The sequence below is a fragment of the Rhipicephalus sanguineus genome, chromosome 5, assembly GCF_013339695.2.
Source record: "Rhipicephalus sanguineus isolate Rsan-2018 chromosome 5, BIME_Rsan_1.4, whole genome shotgun sequence".
NCBI classification, from domain to species: Eukaryota; Metazoa; Arthropoda; class Arachnida; order Ixodida; family Ixodidae; genus Rhipicephalus; species Rhipicephalus sanguineus.
In genome coordinates, this window is record NC_051180.1 from 105,340,268 (window position 1) to 105,353,733 (window position 13,466).

The window sequence follows — 13,466 nt, forward strand, 5'->3', positions numbered from 1 at the left end:
ACTGTCCAATTCAGTTATCGAAATATCGCACAGAACTTTCCTCCGAGAGAAGGAAACATGATTGGAAGAATATTTCGTGTCATCTGCGCCGTGGAAATTTATTTACACAAGGTCAGAAGTTCATCGTAGGCATTCCCGAACAGCACAACGCTGTCCGAAGGTTTCGTACTACGTCCGTAGCTTTCACAATGAAAACGCTAAACACAGTATAACGAAAGCTTTGGTTTCAAGTGGGCGATGAGCGACGAGGATTTCTTCTTATCTTATCTTTCCCAGGTCTTTAATGCAGGTTGCGTATAAATAGATGGAGATATAAGTCAACTCGCGAGCGCTAGGGTGCATGCACTCAATAAATAGGAAAGCTATGGCACGCTGAAGCAGCGCAGCGAAACGAGGACAAGAAAACAAGCGAAACAGGACCACACGCGTACGTCTCCACGTTATGTAAATATATATTGTCGAGATGAATCAAAAGCTGCTGAAATGAACTCGAGGCTATTGCAAAAACGTGTAACTATAGTAAAAGTACAGAAAGAGTGTCGAAGTTAAGGGATGTTGCAGAGAGACAGAATTAACGCAGAAGTACAATAACTGGGCCACCGCATTTTCGTCCTACCGTAAAAACGAAAACGACGCAAGACCAATGGCTCGAATTTGTGAGTTTCTGCTCTGGGACTGTTCGTATGTGCCGACGTGTCAGTATGTTAGACTTATCAGCGAATATTTTAGCCAACGACGTACAGCGCTTAAAAAGAAAAAGAAAAATGCGAACTCATTGAGTCTGGTACCTCATCTTCCCTCTCGACACTGACCAGAAAGGGACGGGTTGCATAGGTCTTCTGATGATATAACATAACGAGAGAGAGAACATGAAGGGGTAACGAATGGAGGTCAAGAAGACGAGCATCCCGTTTACTACCCTTACTACCCTACACTAGGGGTAAAAGATTGTTGTCCTTACTTTTGTTATTCAGTTAACCACACACATGCCTTAAAATAGGAACTTCACGAAAAACATGGACATTACAACAAACCGCGCTTCTTTAACACTTGATAGCGGGCACATAAGACGATGCCGAGGCTAAGGCCTGCTGGAAGCGATGGCAACCAACCGAGCTTTAGGGTGTTTGAGGAGGCGGAATGGGCAGGACCGCCACTGCTGCTTCTGGGTCCTCCGGTCGGCTAACCTAGGTGGGGGGCCCACACCCAGGGCGATGCCTGCGTGCGTGCGAAAGAGCATGCGCGCGCGTCTATGCGAGCGAAGGACGCGAGGCAGGGAGGGAGGGAGGGAAACGAGCGCTGCTCGGCGGTGCGAGAAGACGGCCCGCGATTACGCGCGGCGCGCGCGTGCTCCGACCAAGCAGGGATGGAATTGTGACACGCGCCGTCACCCCCGGGGCTCTGCTAGCGCGGCCTGCCTCCCCATCCTCATCCTCCTTACTTCCCGCAACCTCCCCTTCTTTTTTTTTTTTTTTCCTACCCGCGTGTCCAGTGGTGCGCGGAGACGACTTCATCCGTCGGCGGCTGCGAAATGCCGGCGCGTTGTTTCCGGCCTGTCTGACGCTTGCATGCCCGGCAGCCGTGTTCCCGCTTGGACGTTTGTTTTCCCATTTCGAATCTTACTTATCGCGAAGTGGCCAGGTGCTTCTTGTTCCGGTGGGTAACTGCGTTTTTGGAGCGTGCGAACTTCGGGGAGGGAGTCTAGTAAAATGAGCGGCGAGGACGGTCGTCTTGAAGAAGTGCTTGATGGGCAGTTGTCAGTAAAAGGAACAAACAAACAAACAAACAAACAAACAAACAAACAAACAAACAAACAAACAAACAAACAAACAAACAAACAAACAAACAAACAAACAAACAAACCAAAACAAAACAAACGAACAAACAAACAGAAGCAAGGAGCAGTGAGGAGGGGACCAAGCATCGTAAACACTGTTCCACTGTGTTCCTACAGCTGTTTGAGAAATAACACCTACTACCCGTACATATATAGCTCACGGCAGGCAAAAAAGGTATTGCATTACACCCCGACCGTAACGTACGTTGTTCAGTGCGAGAACGTGCGTAATCAATCTTGTGTTGCCAAAGAGAAATGGAATTATATGATGATGTGTCGTGGAATTATCGTTTTGTTATGCAAACGACGCCCTTCTCTTGCACGAGCCCTTGTCTTTATCATATTTTAGAGGCTTGAAACACAGCACTTTAGTGAAGTCAGACAGAGATACAAGCAGTGTAAAATACAAGAAACACAGGGAACAGAAAAAATGTCGGAAACATTTCGAAGGATGAATGATTGTTCAAGGAACCGTTCAAATCATCCCTCATGGGCAACTAAGAATGATCTACTTGGCAAGTAGTAGTAGTAGTAGTAGTAGTAGTAGTAGTAGTAGTAGTAGTAGTAGTAGTAGTAGTAGTAGTAGTAGTAGTAGTAGTAGTAGTAGTAGTAGCAGTAGTAGTAGTAGTTTGAAGAAAGGAAAGACGCTATTTGTAGAACGTATAAGGAAGCCCGGGGCAGCATCATTGGGGGGACGGTAAAGGAGAGAGAAAGGAAAGAGAGAAAAGCAAAGGCCACCTTTTCGAGATACGAGTATAGACCTTTGCATCGGGCGAGGAGGACCGGACTGGCAACCAGCTCTTTCCTCCTTTCTGGCTCGTGCGCGACGGCGCGGAGTGTGCGGGCTGGTGCTTGGATGAGTGCCGTTTTCGAACAATTTTTGCGTGTTTCAGGTCGACCTGCGGATTTTGTTCACTTTTATTGCGATGTCAGCCAGCGAAAGGTCAACGGGAAACCACTGTGCCGTTTTTGGTTGTTCTAACAACTATAAAAAGTAAACTTGTGCCAGAATAAGTATGCGACGTGCATCACCAAGCGCGGTGTGTTTGCGGTTGTGTGCACTCTTCAAGGTACTACATCGTCTGTGTTACGTTACAGGTTATAAATTGGCAAGTGCCGCAATATATCCGGAATTCCCAGTGTTTCACGCAGTCAAATGTCAATCGGATATGGCCTGATTTGCGAACAAACATAAGCGGTCAAGTACGGCCCTGTCCGGTAAAGTGCAGAACATCCAAGTACCACTCGAGCACCCACCTGAGTTGTTTTCGCTTCGTTGTATTATCATATTTTAATATGATGTGTTTGGTCTAACAATTAGCTTCGTAGCTCGGCTCAACACGGTGATCGCTGCAGTTGATGTATACCGGTATTAGCACGGACGAGAAATCCCTAACTTCGCAGCGGGGTAACCGGCATCATACATTTCATTTGTGCTCCGTACCGGCCTTGCAAAACCCGAACATTCACTGAACGCTACATGAAAAGGATGTGGCGAGATCTCTGTCGTGAGGTCACAACTTCCGTAAGACAGTGGGGTGTATCGTATACAATGAGCCATATGAAAGCCGAATAGCAAAAAAAAAAAAAGAGTTCTGTCACTTCGTGTGGAACAACTACCTCAGGAAGACAAATTTTTACGTGGTCAAGAACAGTGTCCGACCGGTCGCGCAATGATATGCAACATAGTTAATTCTCTTCTACGCGCGATACAAAACCACGTTGTTACATTTGTCTAGTGTTTCTTCAACTGCCAGTTTTGCTGCTTAGATTTGCGAACGACAGCAAGAATTTTGCAAAAACAGTACATCTGGTAGATGAAGTTACAAAAAAAAAACGCGAATCACCTCCAATGCTGATCAAAGGCTCGAGCCCGGGAGCACTTCGTGCCTCACCGGCAGAAACTCTCTAACCATCTTCATCTTATCGCCGCCGAAATCCACTCAAGTGTCACGACTCTTAAAAGAAAAAGAAGCGTGCCGGCATGTCAGCAGCGCGCCGGCATGTCAACATCAGCATTGTTTTTATATGTACCAGCACATCCCTGTAAACAAGTAGCTTCGTCCACACCGGTGGGCAATAAACGAGCGAGTAATAAGCGGTTACCTTAAAGTTGAGGAACAAGATAGGTAACTGTTCGCGAGCAACAAACAGATGCCGTCCGCGCCACCAAATCGAGACTGCGTGCTCACGCACAACCGCATGTACGAGCGGTACTCGGTGCGACAGCATAAACACACCGTGAATGAAAAAAACAAACTAAACGATTACAGTCCAAGAAAAAAAAAATCATTGTATCTGCTAAGAGTGGCGGCACTTGCTTGCCCTGCTAGAACAGGTCGAAATATCCACGTGGTTTTCCAACAGACAGTGCGGAAAATATATGATATCGACCACTTGCGACACGTTCGCGTCGTCGTATATTAACATCATTGACCCTGAACGGATCAAACCGTTTCAGGACGTCTCATAGATTCATTTCCTACCTAGACCGCATCACTTGAAAGGAATTTCTGTGCGCCAGAACGAAATAAACCGGCTGCAACTGCAGCCGCACGTATATCTTCCATAGAAACGCGGAGCTTCGCACACGCCAGTGGGTTGCCAGACCAAGGACGGCGCCGCCCGCTAGGCAATATGGCGGCGCCCACGAAAAAAAGGTCTATACACAACACCGAGAACCAGGCCGAGGTACATCTTTCCAAATCAGAAAAGAAACGGCTGATGACCGCAAGCACTAACTGAATGAATGAATAGCTTTGAAATTTAGGTACGTGTTAATGCGCGTGTGACAGATACTCTTGGTCAATCTACCATAAAGGCTATGTGCCTTGAACAGATTCCCGGGATGAACATTAGGCAAAGAAGGGAAGAAGTCGGCCACAAAAGCAGCCGAGTGCACAGAATGAATAGACGTGACCATAACAGAATCAGAAAGTACGCGGCTTGAAGAGGAACCTGAGTGAACCAGAGCGTTCATAGAGCGAGGAGCGTTGGGCTACCCAGTGGTGAGGTAGACACCGATAACAGAAAAATGAAAAAGCTGGTTATAGGGAAACGAAGAATATGGCAATACGGCGCGTCGGTACTTCGTTTAATTGTTAATTACGTTAGCGGGTCCGCGTTATCGACCGTAGGATGGAGTCCGACGCAATTTCCCTCACTGTATGGACACAAGAGAGGAAAAAAAAAATGAATGCGCGGGAAGCACATGTACTGATGATGAACCTTCCGCGTGAGCCGAACACTGACCGGTTAGCAGTCCTCAACCTTGATCTGCGACAGCCCCTTGAACTATGCGGACCCGTCCGATGCAATTACTGCGGAGGACGCACATGGCTTGAAAAGCATTTTTGATGTTCTCACCGGCGCGAATTGAACGCCTTCTGTGTAACATTTTTCTCTTTATTACTTTGAAGACTGCCTCAGGGCATAGCAAAAGAAAGAAACAGAAATATGAATGCAGCCATGCATATGTTAAGTGCACTCGCCTCTTTGAGCGTTTGGCGATGTGCGCTCGGTTTATAAGCATGCGTCCAAACTCCTTGAGCATGTGCGCTAATTACAGGTTAAAAGAGTGTGCGTTCCTTTCTATTTTATGCTTATGCAGTGGCGTGCGTCGTTCTCTTTTACAGGCCGGTTCCTCATTATCCTTGCCAAAAATAACGTGATAAAGTTACTAAAAGAAGCGAATAAAAAGACACAAGAACCTGGAGCGTTTTTTTGAAGCAAGAGCAAAAACTGTAACATCACCGAGCGTGGCATAATACTGGTACCAGAGTACAGACATGAACGTATTCAAGGGGAGCACGTGTACCTTTACTAAGATAATGAGAGGATTTCACGGAGCTCCCGAAGGGCTTTCGCGCAGGGACACGTGTTTGTTGACTGGCAACAGATAAATGGCAAAATCTGGAAGACTGCGTCTGAATAAACATAGTCTTTTGTTTTAACAAGGTGAACTCCGGCTTGATTTTAAACAAAAATCTCGTTTCCTGAAACACACGGTCCTTCGCGAACACTTGTGGAAATGCGTTTCTTTTTGCCTCATTTTCTCCCGAGGCTCTTCATTCAGTTTCGAATGCTTGCAATTAACCTGCGATTCTCCGGAGATCACTGCAAATCATAGTTCTGTTTTATTGGGAGCGAGTTGCTATATCGCGTTATTACTTTTGCTACCTCTCGTCGCTACTGCTGCTGTTCGAGCAATCTCTCTCTCTCTCTCTGTCTATATATATATATATATATATATATATATATATATATATATATATATATATATATATATATATATATATATATATATATATATATATATATATATATATATATATATATATATATATATATATATATATATATATATATATATATGAGAGAGGGAGATGACTTTTGAGGGCTCGTTTTTCTTTGTTAAACACAGTAATAATGAAAACTAAGAGATAATAATGCCAAGGAAAGTATAGGGGATTGTATTTGTAGTAATTAGGATATGTAATAATTAGGAAAGTAAAGTAGACCAAAAGATAACTTGCCACCGGCAGGGACCGAACCTGCGACCTTCGAATAACTCATCCGATGCTCTACCACTGAGCTACGGCGGCGGTCATCCTCGCGTCCACTTTATGGGGTATATATGAACATTTAAACCTTAGTCAGCGTCGATCGCAACCATGGCGGCGTGTGTGGAACACTCGTAGCACGTGACCTTTTTACGAGCTGGCAGCTCATCAATAATATATATATATTGAATGTGAATGAATTCTGCCGCTCATTAGAGCGCAGGCCGTGTGTGCGTGGCGCGTGAAGAAGCCCAAATAAAAACAAAATGTACAGAAGAGCTCACATAGACCCATTTTGCAGAGCGACGACGCGCTGTTGCTGGCTGCCGTTCAACTACACAGGTCGCTGTAAACACAGACCAGCTAGCGCAGAATGCAGCTTATTGTTGTCGTCTTAACATTTTAGTGTGGCTGCGAAGCACAATGTTGATGTCATTCAGTGTTGTTTTGAGCGCTGGATCTCACGCGTTTGTCAACAACATACGCTTTGCTTTTCTACGAGCACCAAAGAGGTTCCGTTGCTTTAAATCAGGAACAGGGAAATGGTGCGGCAGTTCCACTGATTTGCAGCGGCCTTCTTGCTACCTCGCGGTCAGCAAATAGATCTACAGTAGACTCCTCAAGAACTTTTCGATAAGGTTCCCACCTCGTGACAGTTATTTTTAATCCAGCAACGTTTGTAAATATTGGGAAATAATCGCTGCCTATGCTATCAAAAGCGGTCTTCGATGAAACTGTTATATCTCTTGAATGTTTTACCAGGTCCGTGACTTCGGGTAGTTGCCCCAACGCATGCCAACGACTTGCTTGAGAGTGTGAAGCCTCTGCAGTGATGTTTCTGAAACATGGCCTACGACCTTTAAAAACCGAAGCGGTTCTTAGTCGAGGCTTTCATGTCCGGGTCGGCGTAGAAGTGATCACGTGGTCTTGCAGTACGGCGAGAGTCAGGCTCGATAGGAAGGGGAGGGCTGTGCCGTGCTGCGAGAGGCGAGAGCGTGCTGCGAGAGGCGAGGGCGTGCTGCGAGATTCGAGGGAGGGCGGAGGATGTCGAGGGGTGAACCTTTAGGTGGCGTTGGGTGAACCTTCGAGAAACGCGCCGAGATGGTGTGACGGTGAGGCGCAGTGGAATGTAAAATAGTGTGTCAGTGTCAGTGTTCGGGAGTTTGCGCTTTCAGAATGGCGAACATTTCTCGCTCTTCCGATGAATAAGCCACCCGACGTGAGCGTCAGCGAGAGCCGACGCGAGAAAGGGCATGTCGTCGCCGAGCCAACCGCGATGTTCGCGCAAGGGAGGCCGAAGCTAAGCGCCAACGGAGGGAAGACTTGAAAAGCATGGAAGTACGATATAGCCTGATGAATGACGGGCATACGCTTCGCTGTTTCGACAGTGTTCGCGACGTGGAGCTGGCTCGATTTTTTGTGAAAAGCAATACGTCAAAAAACACGTATATTTTCCGCAGACAATCTGTGCTTTCAACCTGAAGCATTTAGACGACGCAAAGCGACTCGTAGAGTGAAAAACGCCCGCGAGAAATGCAGTGCACGGTTAAACTTCGAAGATTGGTGCCATTCAGTTAAAGCAAACGAGTTTGCACTTACTCGAGCTCTAGTATAAACCGAGTTTGGTATGTAGAAGGCAGTTCTTAGGGGATATATTACTGTAACAAGTAGAATGTGCTGTCATTAACGACAAAACGGAGCTCGCGTGGCGCCACCAACAACAACACTGACTTGGAAACAGTGATGCCAACCTAAGTCAATGTTTTATCCCTAGATTGACCCGTGAAGATACCCTAGATTGAAAGAAAAATCCATACATTGACGTTTTATTGTCATTATTCAGGTTAATTCATCTTTAACGAGGTATAAGGATTGTTAGCTTTGTGGCCCAGTTAGTCTGAATCATATTTGAAGTAAAATGAACCGTATTAACAGCCACTGAACGTCTTTCTTCTGCATTTCCTGTGGAGTAATTGCACATAAAGGGCTTGCAGATGGCGCCAGTTGCTACAGAGACAGACAAATTTGTCAAGTTCACTTTACCACTAATTGAAGGCCTAAATGCGATCGTTCGGTTCAATCGCAAGTCTGTAGCCCCTTTCTTGTACTTGCAACTTGCGAGCAGGCGGTCAATTTCTAATTTTCCACATTTGAAATCAGCGCTGCATGATTTGCAGTAGACATACAGGGCCCTTGTTTTACTGGCTGACAGCCATCCTGTGTACTTTTGATCAGCTTCCTATAAGGCCAAACATCTTCGCCACTATTTTCGTTCTTATGAAAACAGCGCGACGGAAAGACTGAAAACACTCAAAGTCTTTTTGTCTCTTTCCGTCACTCAGTTTTCATATAATAACGAATCCGTACCAACTCGCCCAATTCTCAGCCCTACTTTCGATCTCCTGTCAAGGTCTGCTGGTCCAGAAGTAGTTAGACATGAATACATCGCACGGTGAAGGCACACGACGAGGGTGAACTTGGCACGTTTTCACGTGCACTAAAACACAAAATTTCTCATTGTTTCACAGAGCAGCAATAACTCAGGGCGCTCGCGATGATATGCGCTAGCATGCTAAGCACTTTATGACAACAAAGTTTCATTTCCCCCCAGTATTCAGCATATAATAACCTCGTGTCATAGAAGTGCTATCGCGTTCCCTCGTCCCAGCAGAACGCCTATGGTCTCTTAAATGCAAAACAGCAAATAGCGAAAACTATTGTTTTCTATAGCCTTTCCTGCTGAATAAGCGTGATTACTCAGAAACGCCCAATATTACGCCGGGTAATGTAACATTTCCAGAGCGTTACAAAAATCCCTAGATTCAATAAGAAGGCGCCAAATCCCTAAAACAGACAGAAAATACCTAGATCTAGGGATAAATCCCTAGTTTCCAAACATCACTGCTTGGAAACATTAGCGCGTGATGATGATGACGGTGACCGAATGAGTGAGGAAGTGGCGCCACCTAGCCGAACACGCGAGAACTAGGGTGGCGACATCAATTTTGCTAGATGCCGAAGTAGGTGACGCGAATCGGAGCATTTCGTGCTGTAGCTAGAACTTCCGTATACGGAACGGACGTTCGCGCGTTACCTGAGCGACAATCTTATCGATCTTGCCCATACCTGTACACCACGCCATCTCCGCGGCACCGCACACGCCACGTAGAGCTACGCATGGCACTACGTAGTGTGGACTGTGTTAGAGTTGCGTAGGGCAGTTTGGACGTACGTTGCACAACGACAATAGACAAGAAACACATGGTTCGTGTCGTCCTTGTTTCGTTCCAGCGTTGCTTCGCAATGCCTGCCCCTCCTCAAAATACGTGTAGGAGTACGCGAGCGGAATATATAGCACGTCCCCGTTATGGAGACAAATCGATAACGTATTCTGCGAGTTTCTTCTGCAGCACTGAAACCGGCGCTACAGGGTTGAGCCTAACACAACCTCGTCAACTAGCTCTAGTGCACTTTTTGTGCTAGTGCACAAAGTGCACTTTTCAAAGAATAATAACGCAGCGACTTGCTGTGCATAAAGGTCGCAACGCATCAAGCTTCCTCGCATTAAAGAATGCAAGCAAGAACGAGCTAGTTAATAATATTTTACTGTGCCGTGGGCGCCTGCGGCCGAAGCGATGACATGCGTAGGAGTATAAAGGTATCGGTTCTTCTATAGAAATAAAGCATTTTACGCCTTGAAAACAGTCCTCCGAGCGGCTTCAAATAGAAGGTCTCTATGCATGATGACAGAGCTGTAGCCCAGCATAAAACTGGCCCGACTAGCAGGAGGTATCGGATTGTGTTTGCGTCCGCTATTGCGAAATCCGAGCCAAATTAATCGCCGTTCGACGATATTCATTCCGCCGGCTATTCTGGTTCACGTCGTCGGACATACCGCGAGCCTGAGAAAGCATACGGAATCGATGCTTTTGAGCAGTGAAAGGCAAGAGGCAGCTCGGTGTTACAGAAAGCAAGCTTGGGAGCACGACGCACAATTATAGAACTTGCAAAAAAAAAATATGATAAACGAGATAATTGCGGCAAGGATAGCAGAGTAGTGTCGAAGCTGTATGCGCGAGTGCATCGACCTCGAGTGCAAAGCGAATCCACTTTTCCACGAGGCACGTGGCCGGCTTGCGTCGGTTTTCATAAACTGCGTCCCATATCTCTTTCAACGACTATGTAAAGGACTCCAGCGCAACTTAAAAAAAGAAGACAAGAAGGACAGCCCCGCAGTATTGACTGCGACCGGAAGGAAAACGCGCCAGTGCCGCATCAGTTTCGGACGGCCGCAAAACAAGTCTCTAATTAATCTCTCATTCATGCGATCCAATCAGGACGCCCATCAAAGCGCGCCGTCTCGGCTACATTCGCGTTAACTCTGGAGGCCCTGCAAAGCGCAAAAGGGGGCCACGCGCGCACTTTGCGCTCGTGAATACATTACGGTCCCGCCGCGTTGCTTTCCAAACGACTCGCTCGTCTCCCTCCTCTCTCTCTTCCTTTTCCTCCTCTCCACATTTCCTTGCTCCCTTTTGTTCCTTCGCGACCTCGCGATCCTCGTCCCCACGTTCCTTCGCGCTATACTTCTTTTTTCTTCTTCTTTCCTTCGTGTCAGCGTTTCCAGCCCGGCCAGTACAACGTAGCAGTCGTATAATGTTTCGTTTAGCTTCCCAGTATGCTAAGTATATGCGCTTATTTTGCATGCATATGCCGACGAGGAACTGGAAAGCTTGTCACCGATGGCAGAGACGTGCGGCTGGAAGAAGCTAGATGGCATATAAAGTTTGCATATAAAGAAGACACATCGGCGCGTGATGTTAGACTCCGAAATGAAGGATTCGCGAGTTTTAAAACACTCGAAAAAAAGTGCTATCCTATATTCGGTTTGAACGTTCTCAAACTGATAAACGCGTGAGCCTTGTTCTGCTCTGTGTATGTCACCTTTCAGTGTCCGTGTTCTGGTGATGGGTTGTTGATACAAATGTATCCCAAAATGTTCCCGCAACAAGCTATAATAAGGAGGTGTTGTATGCTTTAAGAAACGATAAAATGACAGACTCGGGGCGACATTGCGTTGAAGATAACGCGCGATGATGTGTCTGTGAGCTGCATCTACCGATGGCTATTTTCCTTCAAGAATAGTTAAGATCCATGACATTCAACTGTAAACGGAAAGTATAATAATATCCGGGGTTTCACGAGCTAAAACTACGATATTATTATGAGGCGCGCAGTAATGGAGGGCTCGGGAAATTTCGATCATCTGGTGTTCTTTAACGTGCACTGACATTGCACAGCACCCGGGCGTCGAGTATTTCGCCTCCATCGAAATGCGACCACCACGGCTGAGATCGAACCCGCGACCTTCCAGTCAGCAGCCGAGCACCACCTCTTTATCCCCGAGGGGGACGTAAACGAAAAGTAATGGTGGGAAAATGGGCAATGTTTGCCTGTATAAAGTAAGACAGCGCCTCCAAATGCATTGACCTACAGTGATCGATGCCAGAAATTCTGTTACGATAATTTAGACTCAGAACAAATGTTTTAATCTTTTGCTCCCGGAGTTAAGGCAACGGCTACATTCGGACGCTGAGACGCCCATGAAGGTTCCCCACAATGCTTTCAATGCCCAAACTTGGACGACTCTGCTATCGGCTCTCTCTATTTGAATGAAGTTTATTCCGCCTCCTCCTCCTTCCACAAGTTTTGTCGTTTAATGAAACACCGTCCAACGCGGTGGATCAGTGGTTACGGTCCTCGGCTGCTGACCCGAAGGTCGCGGGTTCACTTCCGGCCGCGGTGGTCGCATTTCCGTGGAGGCGACATGGTAGAGGCCCGTGTACTGTGCGATGTCAGTGCACGTTAAAGAACACCAGATGGTCGAAATTTCCGGAGCCCTCCACTACGGCGTGCCAAATAGTCACACAGTGGTTTTGGTACGTGAAACCCCAGATTATTATTATTATTATTATTAATATTATTATTATTATTATTATTATTATTAACGACACAGTTAAACGAACATGTTCAAGTTTTCCGGACCAACAGACTAATTAGTTATAGGGGGACGTATTAGTAAGCGCCACAGGGCACAGTGATTGCTATATATATATATATATATATATATATATATATATATATATATATATATATATATATATATATATATATATATATATATATATATATATATTGCGCTTTTATATCATCGTTCTCCGAGCCGAGAGGGAGAGACAAAGGTTAGGTACATACAAAGAGAGAGAAAAAAAAGAGAGAAGTAGGAAACCTGACGAAACAGAGTCGCGAACACACCATGTGCACATACCTTGACTGACAAAAGAATAACGCGTGTTTTTTCGAAAAAAAAAAGAAAAGAAAGGTCGCGAACACACCGTGTGCACATACTTTGACCTACGAAAAACACGTTCAGCAGAGCTGAAAGTTTCAGCAGTGGAACGTTTGCGCACCCCTAGTCCTGTCCCTTGTTACGTTTCTATATATATATATATATATATATATATATATATATATATATATATATATATATATATATATATATATATATATATATAATATGCAATCGCACTGCGTAACATAGTCTGGTTCGGCGCATATATCGATCAATGCGAATGACGCGCAGGACGGACGACGTTGTAGTTGGGCTTCACGACCGCATCACAGGTCCACCTACATGCCGCAACATTCACAACGCACTGATGGGAATAGAATACTTTAATGCGGAACGTAATTCTCATAGACTGCGCTTTGCTCGTTCGAATTTCACTGGGATAATACTACAGACACGTGCATGCACGAATAACGCAAAGTAAAAAGAGAGAGAGGCTAAGTGGCACGTGGCCTTCTCTATTTGAAGGCTTCTCGTCGTGCAGTGGTCGCAGTGCATAGCACGCCGTCGGGCCCAGATTTAAATTCACGTTAATGCAGGAAAGCCTCGCCGTAAGTGATGTATATGTATTAGTGGCTTGAGAGAACGCCGACGTACGTGCCCGCACGGGCTTTCGCCGGCTTAATTGGGTTACGGAACTGACGCTTGTTATGTGCGCAAC

At 45.9% G+C, this 13,466-nt stretch overlaps 1 protein-coding gene and 1 non-coding gene across 11 annotated transcripts in view; both read right to left on the reverse strand.

The window, feature by feature from the left end:
• Positions 1-13,466, reverse strand: part of LOC119394082 (glutamate-gated chloride channel) — a 340,243-nt gene that overhangs the window by 79,291 nt on the left and 247,486 nt on the right. The window lies entirely within an intron of this gene.
• Trnat-agu (transfer RNA threonine (anticodon AGU)) lies at positions 6,370-6,441 on the reverse strand. Its single transcript has one exon. It is a non-coding gene; the product is annotated as a tRNA-Thr (tRNA).